Raw genomic sequence first — 8,488 nt, forward strand, 5'->3', positions numbered from 1 at the left:
ACTTGCATTAAGCAGCGGAAGGCAGCGCGGGGTGCGTGCATCCCAGTGCCATGGGGGAGCAGGGCAGTGGGGGAGCCCGCTGCAGGGCTCAGCCTCCGGGAGAGGCTTGGGGGCTTTCAATATTTCATGTGCAAAGTTTATTTTAGGCTGTGCCTCTGGAATGTAATTGGTTAGAGGCTGTTTTTTTGCAAGGCAAAGGCTCAGGCTGTGTGGCAGCAATAGATCGGCGTGGTGGGGTGTTTGCTGGGGACTGAGCGATGCCCACTGGTGTTCTGTTAGCAGCAATGTTGGCAGGTCAACCTGCATCTTCTAAGTGCTACCTCCTTTGCTTTTGTTCCCCTCGGACTCTCTTCCCACCAGCAGCACCTTTAGCATTTATCTCATTCAAGGCCTCTAAGCAAATCTTATCTCTGCATTTATTGCATCTTTGGGAATAGTAATTTTCAAGTCAGCTTTCACATTACTCCATATTTGTTACTACTCCTCTGTCAAGGGAAAACCTGGCTTGTTATTAGTTCTCTGCCTGATACAAAACATTTAATTTGAACAGAAACCACCAAGAGAGAGATACATATTGCTTTTCATAACCAAAGTGTCAACATCTTGACCAGACCGTAGCTGAAGTAATCTTTACCATATGGTGGATTTTTATACTCGAACGTCACATCTGCATTCCCGCTGCCTCTCCTTTCATGCTGGAGATGCCGTGCTGGTGATAAAAGGCTCTGTCTGCACGTCCTTCCTCACACAATCACAAAAGGACCCCTCAGCAGATAAGGAACTAAACCTGAGATACAATAGCTGTGGCTTCCCACTGGCTTTCTGCTCAATAGCTTTCTGCTATGCAGGGGGAAAAAAAAGGGGAAAGAAATAAAGAAAAAAGGAAAAGAAAAAGAATGGCAACGAGGGAGCATGTGTTGGGAAAATAAGCCCCTGTAAATCCCAGGGAGGGCACGGCGACAGAACATGCTGGGAATGGTGACGAGAACAGAGCTGAAACAAGATGGAACTTTGGTTTTTATTCCGGATTCCTGGTAAATGTGATGCTATTGCTGCAGTGGAGCTCGGGGACCTTCAAAGAATCCCGACTTGGTTTTTATAAGTGAAAAAAAAAATAGTGCCGTGTTAGTGCTGGGTTCTATTACAACACAATGCAAAGGGCATTAAACTCGTGTGAATCGTGGTAGGGCAGGGCTGTGCCGTCCCTCGTTTAAATGCTTGCTCACCTGGCTGGGAACGGCACAAACGGAAGCCCTCTTCCCATCCAGCTCTTCCACAAAGGAAGCTTTTAAATCTCGCTTTTCTCAGACTGGTCCGTCCTGTTTGGTAGCCCGGGGTCTCTACCTGCGATGTGCCCCCCCACCCTGCTGTCCCCCCCGGGGGAGGAGGAGCGGGGCGGCAGGGGGGAGGAATGCAGCAGCACAAAGGGAGGATGAAAGGCACGGGATGGGCTTTGCGCTTTCAGTTGGGGCCCTGACGCCTGCAAGGAGCCAGCTGTGCTGCCCTTTGTGCACAGGTGCTGCGTCTGCCCTAAATCACGGCTTTGACAGACAGGAGGGGCACACCCTGTGACAAACAAAGGACGATTAGCCCCTTTTCTGATGGAAAACGAGAGGGATGAGGTGGAGAAATAGCCTGGATGAGACTGCAGACACTTGTGACAGAAGCACTACCTTCCCACCCAATGGCTTAACCGCGGAGTACCCACCACCCAGGGGCACAGAACAGCCTAAATGCCATAGGCTGCCCATCACCCAGGCAAGGAGTACCCCAATGCCATGGGCTGCCCATCATCCAGGGGCACAGAGCACCCATGTTTCATTTCTCCATGCATCCCAGGCCAAGCAACCTGGAAGCCTCAAGGACCAGGTTGTGTCCACCTGAGTGCAAGGCAGAAGGTGTCTGGCTCCCAGCTTGGCACATGCCCTGAACTCCTGCCTCCGTGTTTTGCATGCCTCATCAGATTTTATTGTATCACTGTAATGGGAAGTCATGCAGCTCTGAACCCCAAATACGCAGCTTTGTAAAAGTAGTGGCTGGAAGAACCCGCAGATAATTCAGTCCTGCCTCTCTTAAGTGAAATAGGATGTTAATACAATACAGTGGAGAATCGCTAATACAATCCTATTTTTATACTAGCACTTTCATGTCATATTAGAAGAAGATTCGACTTTTAGATCTTTTTTAGCAATTTAGCACAGTAAGGATTTCATTATACTGACAGAACTATTGACAAAAAGAAACACATTAGAATTGGAGGGATAATGGTCCTTTGGTAAGAGGAAATTTTGCAAGGCTTTTCATTTAAAACTGGACTGGACAAAGTAACAAGCAGTGTGCTGTTGGGAATAATCCTGCATTAGCAAAGGGGTGGACTAGATGACCTTTTAAGTCTTGTCACGGACTAATAGAAGTCAGAGATGGAGGAGACTTTTAGGTCACATCAAACGCTTCTTCCAAGCCACAGAAAGATTATTTCTTGAGACATTTGATGGTGGTGTGTTGTTTTTTTTTTTTCCACTTCTAAAAGTTCCAAGCCATGAAGTTCTCTCTCCAAGAGTCTTTTTCTCACTATTCCACCCAGTAAGCGTGCGCTTAACTTTGCGCGCTATCATTAATTCCCCTGAATTTAAGCCTCTGTGGGATTTAACAACTTTAATTGGATTACTCACAGTCTGCAAAGTTAAGTACCTGCAGAAGGCTTTGCAAGAGGGAGGTTTAACAGATCTTAGCATTAAGTTCTTCTCACTTTTCCACCTTCATTTTTATTTCGCTTCACGGCGCTCTCACCTTCCCCTTGCCCAGTTCTGCTCGCCCGGGCTCCTCTCCTGCCTTCCCCGACTTGCAGGCACTTCTCACTTCCCTGCTGCCTGACGTCTGTGACTCAGACCGAGCAAACCTCTTTGCAGCAGACGAGCTGCGATTCTGAGAGATGGAAACCTGCGTCACCACCAGCAGCATGTCTTCTGGCACAGGAGCTAAATTGGGTTTGCTCTTGCTGCACAAAACAATTAAAGCACATTTTTCTCCCTGCTTGCTTTGCAACGAGAGGATAAGACACTGCGGAGATCTGGGCTGGGATGCCCGCACCGCCCAGCAAGCAATCTGCTGAGGTGGTGAACCTCTCTTGCCACAGCTCTGCAGCAAGAGCAGGAGAAACTTTCTTGTTCCATCTGCTCCCAGCCTTTGCGATGAGGTGCCCGGTTTCCACGCCGAGAGCAGATGTTCCTGCTGGAAATAGGCTTCCCTTCTGAAGTTGGAGCCATCACTTTGCATTAGAGCCTGCAAGCCTGCTTTCTGCCTTATAGTGCTTTCCCTGCTGACAGGGTGTGAGGCACAAAACATTTTAAATGAAGATCTTTACAATTGTGAACATGCTGCAATAAATATTAATGCTAACTTGTTAAATGGAGAATCAGCAATTTATATAATGGCTGGGGATGCCTCTCCTTAAGTGACACACGGCTGCTGGGTGCCGTGCCACGTTCCTGCAGCTCACTGCTGCTTTATAAAGTGCTGCCCATGTCCCCTGCCCTGGTGCTCTGAATGGAGGGTCTGTGGTGTCTCTGGGTGAGGCTGTGTCACACTCATCATGCTGCGATGAAGAGGCTTGCAATGAGTGTTTGGAAACCCCACCTGCTTTGTCTGCTCAGCGCTTGTGTTCGTGTCTGTGTGAGCCAGAGGAGGCTCTAGCGTGGTTGGGCATCTCATGGGGTTTGTGCTGGGCACGCCAAGCCTGTCCCAGCCCCGTGAACTCCCTGTTGTCTCTGGGGCTCACATCCCTGCTTCATCCCCTGGGAAGGAAAGACAGGCCCCTTGCTCACCTCGCTTCTCAGGGCTGTGAGTGAGCGTTGGCAGAGCTGTCTTGGGACGGATAAATAATGAGCACCTCGGAGATGCGAGCTATTACTATTAATTAACATATCACATTAATATGATGGAGATCTGAATGAGCCGATCAAAGCGAATGCTGGCTTGCGTTGTTTCCCTGGCGATTGGGGCTATCAATAGAGCTGCAGCCCAACTCCCTGGCTGCCTCTGGCCTCCTGAACAGTGGTGTATTGTCCAGGCAGGAGGTGGATTTTCAGTGGAGACAAAAGCAAGGCAAGTTCCTTTTTTAGATTTTAAGCTTGAGTTCATCCAGAGGAGACAATTTACTCCTCTTTGTTGTTTCCAGCATCATTCATCCCTTCTGTTTGTGCTCTGTGGAGGCTGAGCCTGGGATATCATGTGAAAGAAGTTTCTCTTTCAGGATCTTTGATGTTAGGTTTGTTCTATGTATATTTGAAAAGTACTTCTGCGATGACAAAGCTTGGTACTGCTCCTGCTGAGCTGATGTGTGTGTGAACCACACTAGTGAGTGGCAGTGATTAATCCAGCTGCACCATGTGCTGCTTCTGCCGAACAACTCGCCGTAAGGACAAAGCAGCAGCACGTTGGGTTTATGTTGGTGGCAAAGGGTATTTCATCTTTTCCTTTCCCTTAGGCATGCAGGAGAATGGTCTGACCCATGCTTCCAACAGGCTTTCCCCACCGCGCTACAAGGAGAGGTGCCCACCTAGGCCATCAGTGAGGGGCTCATGCTGTTTGCCAAGACAGGCTTCCAGCTTTGAGCCCTCGATGCCCAGCAGTGCCAGCACTGACACATGCTGGGAAATTCACCCCCAGGCTCTCCTGCAGTGCCAGAGCTGAGCAAGGGCCTTTCCAAGCTGTAGGGACTGGCTGACTTGTTGCACATATTACTATGGGGCTGATACCTGCATCTAAATCCCCACTTACTGGCACACTTGTCTCACAGCATGCTTGCAGGCTTCTACCAGGGCAATGTTGAGCCTCTGCTTGCTCCTCCCTGTGTATGAGGAGAATGCAAGCATGGCTGTGCCGGGTCAGCACAGCTCAGGGCTCAGCCCTTTGCTCTCCTTTCAACACCAGCCAGCAGCAGACGCTAAGTCTGAAAGATAAGGCACATGCCCCATGAGCTGTCCCAGGGCAAAGCTTCCAGGTGTCCAGTAGCAGGAAGCGTGGGGATGCTTGATAGCCAGACCTGCTCCCTGCTTGTACTCCTGTCCTCTTTCGAAACACCTCATGCCCTTGGCTACCACACCAGGTGGTAATAAATTGTACCATACGTTCTGTGGGGAAAAGGGTTTTCCTTTTCTTCAGTTTCAATTTAATGTCTCATAATCTTGTATGTCAGAGAATGGGCTGGGAATGTGATGGTGACCCCGGTGGTAACTGTAGGGTATCTTCCTTCACCCCTTCCCGTCACCATCTGCACCTCTGCAGGGATGCCCTGTGAGCATGGTGCAGGGCAGGAGGACCTTGCCAGCCTTTGTGCCCCACAGAGACAGCTGAAATCTGGTTTTGTTTGCTAAATGCTAAATAAATAACAACCAGATCTGTCACATTTGTTGCTAATTGGCTCGCAAGGGCTGCTTGATGGAGCTGCAGAGCTCTCACAGGAACGGGTGACCTCTGACAGAGCTAATGTTTCCTGTGAAATCCCCCAAGTCCACACATCCAGAACCTCGTGAGAACAGTCACTGCCCTGGTCCCCATGTCATCCCACACTCAGGGACACGTGACAGGAAAGACTCACTGAGAGAAGGGGTTAATTAGTCAGTTTGTCATCTGCCTGACCCAGCGCCCATGGAGCAAGCTGGGGATGGACAGGGCGACGTGGGATAGCACCCTCTGCTCCATGTCCCTCCCCACCTGGAGCTCAGCGGGTCTCATGCTGTTTTCCTAGCAGGGCTCTTGCTGGACTCCAGCTCTGCCCTCTGTTTCGCCCACTTGAGATGGGGCGTAATCCCCAAACACGTGGCTGTCCCCCCAGCCCTGCTTATCCCCATGAAACACACCAGCTCTGCAGCAGCGGGGCTCTGGGTGATGCACGCTCAGCCCGTGCTATTTTGTGTGCTCACTTCCCCTGTTAACCATGGTGATTTACATGGCAACCCGATGAGGCCTGGCATTTCAGTGCCTTTATGCATTAAGCGGCATCAGCTCCCATGTAATTTAATTGTCTGTGTTTTAAACATAAATCAGCAAACTGTGGGCTGTGGCAGAGCGAGCTGACATCCGGCTGCTCCTGCTGGCCGCTCCTGCATGGGACACATCCCATCCCGATCACCTCACCTATTTGAGGTGCATCTCAGAGGTTCAAAGTTGAACTCACGTGAGTGGGCACCGTCTGGTTCCCACACCCACAGCTGGGTGCTGCTGGCTGCAAAATCACCCAGAACCAATGCCTCAAGGACTCCCCTTTTTGTCAGTATTTTCTGAAATCAGCCAAAGGGCTCCGCTTCTATTCGGCACTGTGACTAATAGTTGTGACTCAACCAGCCTCATTTCCTGAGGAAACTGGGCTAAAGCAGCGCGTGTTGGGTGTTGCATCGGGCCTTCCAGATAAGCTGTCTGCACCGTCCGTGCTGTGAGCAGCTCCTTGGGAGGCTTTGATCAGGCAGAGCCAAGCGTCTGGGTGGACGCTGGAAGGGGGTTTGGATGCTGCTCCCATTTCTTTGTGCAACAGCTTGCTGGTTTGAATGGGGTTAGCGTGCTGGTGAATGCCAGCTGCTTAACGAGGCACTGGGATAGCAATGTGAGCGCAGTGTGGGAATGGGAAAAATAAGGATGTGATCAGTGGAGGGCTTGGCTGAGGGGAAGCCCTGCTCTGTGTGCAGTCTTGCTGACATGGGGGAATTTCCGCAGGCAGATTCCCAGCACTGCAGATGTGTCATGTGGGGGAGTGCCTGCAAAAGCCCTGGTCCCATTTTCCGGGAACCAAGACCCTCAGCAGCTGACCTGACCGAGGCCAGGGATGAGCTGTAACCCCCTGCAGGTCTCTCCTGATGCTTGCAGCCCTTCCTACACCCCATACCAGTCGCATCCATCCCCCGGAGCAGCCATTGCTGGTGTCTGGATTGGTGCTCAGCTTTGCTGAGCATCCCGCCCTCCCCTCACACTCTCCTTCAAAGCATTCTGCAGGCTCCAAGGCTCCTCAGGGTGCAGTGAACTTCCTATGCAGTGTAAGCTGAGGACCAGAGGAAGCTAAAAAAATAACCTAGGTGAAAAATAACCTTATGCTGTCAGGTCTTACCAGATCTGCTCTGTGGATCCCGTACATGTCCTGCTTGGTTGAAGCTACAGCAATAAGTAGCTTCCTTATACCACAGCTTTTTATAAGCCTTTTTGTATATGCAAGTGCTCCTTGTAGTGCAAAGCAGCTTTCCAGCAGCCGTTATCTCCTCCGGCAGTGCCACATCTACACAGGCAATCTGCAGTGGGAAGGGGACGTGTTGTGAAGGCAGCTGCACCTGGGCAGGAGACAGCAGTGAGCAGCAGCCCTGCACCCAGCTTGGTGGGAGAACTGTGTGCGGCTGATTAACATAGTTAATTTGGCCGTGAGATCTTTGCCTGCGGGGGGGTTGGTATTTCTGGATGCATCAGATGAGGTGCAGTGAACGAGCCTGTGACCCGCAGGCATAAACAAGTTAGTGGGTTGGGGCCAGGATGGCTCAAGGTAGCTGGGAGCAATTTATTGCCTTAACAGTATTCACAGTCTGCAGACTTGAATGGATGGTTTGTTATTTCCGTGCGCTGTTTTGGAGAGACTTGTCTTCTCTTCCTGAACTGAGCTCAGCACCCACCTTAGCTAAGTGCCCACCGGCTGGTATTGCCCATGCCTTCCTGCCTCTTTGTTTGGCTTATTTTGGAGGTCCACATGCGCCTCACTGCTGCGTGGGCAGCTTGGGACAAGGAGAGCAACAAAGGGAGAAGAGAATCCCTCTTCAAAAGGCCGGGAGGGAGGCAGGTGGTGGGGAGCGTCAGGCAGGGACACAAAGGGCCAGGGAACAATGGGAGCCCCTCAGAGCACAGCTCTCACTCTCATTATCCACCCCAAGCCCAGATGAATCATATGGGAGACTGAGCTGTGGATCTCCAGAGTCAAAACAGACTTAATTACTGGGGCTAAAGAGTGAGGTCTGCCTGGCACCCGAAGCATGAAACCTGGGGGTGACAGTCAGCTGGTGAGAGGGACAAGACCCTCCTGGCCAGGCTGCAAGCATATGTGCAGGGACAAAGCACAGCTTTGGTGACAGCAGCCATGCGTGCACTGGGGACGCCTCCAAGGAAGGCTGTAAGTAAGGCTGCAAGGACAGGAATAGACCCATGTTCAGGACACCCCGTGGTCACTGAAGGGTGTGATGGGTCTTAAATGGTCGGCGTTGGTGGCCACGTGTGGGTCCCCAGCTGGAGGAGTCGAGGCATACTTCTGGCATTTGCCTTAGGAATCTTTCTGAGCTCCTCACGTCCTCAGACTGACCATGTTAAGCTTCTTCTAGGACAGAGAAGTGTGTGCCTTTTGAAAGATGAGACTGTCAGGACTAAAGTAAAGGAAAATAAACCTCTTAGCCAGATGAATTCAGCAGGTCAGGCATTGGCTGCCAGCAAATACGGAGCTAATGACTAAATTCTTGTCATGTAC

Source organism: Excalfactoria chinensis, chromosome 4, assembly GCF_039878825.1.
Source record: "Excalfactoria chinensis isolate bCotChi1 chromosome 4, bCotChi1.hap2, whole genome shotgun sequence".
Lineage (NCBI taxonomy): Eukaryota > Metazoa > Chordata > Aves > Galliformes > Phasianidae > Excalfactoria > Excalfactoria chinensis.